The sequence below is a fragment of the Micropterus dolomieu genome, unplaced genomic scaffold (assembly GCF_021292245.1).
Source record: "Micropterus dolomieu isolate WLL.071019.BEF.003 ecotype Adirondacks unplaced genomic scaffold, ASM2129224v1 contig_12682, whole genome shotgun sequence".
Lineage (NCBI taxonomy): Eukaryota > Metazoa > Chordata > Actinopteri > Centrarchiformes > Centrarchidae > Micropterus > Micropterus dolomieu.
This window is the reverse complement of record NW_025741668.1, coordinates 3248-5089: the sequence shown is the minus strand read 5'-3', so window position 1 is coordinate 5089 and position 1842 is coordinate 3248.

Genomic DNA, 1842 nt, shown 5'->3' with positions numbered 1-1842 from the left:
CACATGAGCACATCGCTCTCAAACACTGCAGGTTGTTCACCAGTCACGAGCTGTGAAACAACAGCACGGCTCTGTAGGTAAATAAAAAAGGAAAAGTTACGTTGTGTTCTCTGGCAGACCTGGATCAGCTGTCAGCTGTTTACAGGGCTAACTGTAACGTTGCTACGTGGCTGTGTTTTAATGACCGGTCTGTTTGTTTTGGAGAGGAGACGACCTCTGAGGTAATTCAGCTCCCGGTAGATCCCTGTCAGGGCTCTGAAGTGGAGAAGACTCAGAACAACTCTCATCAGCTGTTAGCTGTAAACACTAGCAGGACTAAAGTTAGGTGCGGCTGTGTTAAAACTATAACTAAGCACAACATCACTGTGCTCTAATAATGTTATGCTTTATTAAATGTCAAATTATTAACAAAATAGCTAAATAATATCAGTCCAGTGACTGTTACCTGACAGCCGACCTGCCTCTCATTCTCCAGCTCTGGCAGTCACTCAGCCTGCCGAGTGAATTAAAGACTGAGGAGGGCCCATGTGAGCGGTGAACGAGTACTTCCTTCCTGCTCCACAGTAGGAGCTGTCATGTGACAAATGAACGACTCAAACCTAGAGACCCACAGTTGCAAGCCCTGAATTATCTGGTAAGTGCAAGAGGCTGTAAGGGCCCAAAATAGCACAATGGGACAGCATCGCACTTTGCAACATATCATGTTAGGTTACCTTGATTGAACCAAAACAATTGTGGGTTTGGAACTTCTCATTTTACATTTTTTACTTCCTTCACAGCTGAAGGACAGAAGGGACCAGATCTGAACGTGTGCAGGCTCTTGCCGAGTAAACTGATTACTTGATAATTAACTGTGGACAAGAGGTAATGTTTACGCTGGTAACCCCACGTTTAACGTAACAACGCTATAAACTGTGGGCAATTCCCTTAGGCAAAGTCTTCAGAAGTGTACATTTAGGGCTCAGAAATTCTGCTAGAGAGCCTTCATGTACAATGCCTATAAAATGTATTCACCCCCTTGGATGTTTCACCCTTTTTGTTTCTTTTATACATGAAATCATGGTCAATATATGGCTTTTTTGACAAGAATTTGCAAAAAGAGAACTCTTTAATATCAAAGTGAAAAAGGATTTTTTACAAACTCATGTCAATTAATTAAAAATAAATAAAGCTAAGAAGATGGGACAGAGAATGGCCGTGTTTCGGAGCAGGCATGTCAGGTTGTGGCAGCATGTGTGGTGCTCCATAACATCTCAACTATTAGAAAAGAGAGCACTGTGCCAGCTGCTTATGCCCCCTGATGTAGTGGACTCATATAGCCGATAGAGAGGCTCTAACAATCAATCAACTAATCAGTTTCTCATAAACACACATGACAATATTTTTTGGTTCCTAAAAATGGCAAATCTATAGAAATAGTAGGCTACCTTTTTGTCATGTTCAAGTTATTCAATTTGCTGTTTGAGATATTTCGTTTGTTGCTGTTTGTTTTTTTTTTTGTCAATCTAGCTCAAGCATTCTCTTTTAGAGCAACTGCAAGTTATCACATCCAGCCAGCATAGAAAAACAAATTGAGAGAACAAACATAGAAGGCAGGAATTAGTGTTTCATATTGTCAGCATGACTAGTCCTTTTAATAGCAAAGGGAAAGCTACCCGGTGGGATCTCTCAGAGGCCTGAGAGGAGGTAGGTGGGTGGAGAACTGGTGCAATTTGCCAACATAGCCTAGTATTAGCCTATGTTAGTCAATGTTAAATGGAAATATAAGTACAAGAGATGAAATGGTCAAATTGATGTGTGTGTCAGACATGGCTGACAGGGTCACCTCACCCATGTTCTCCT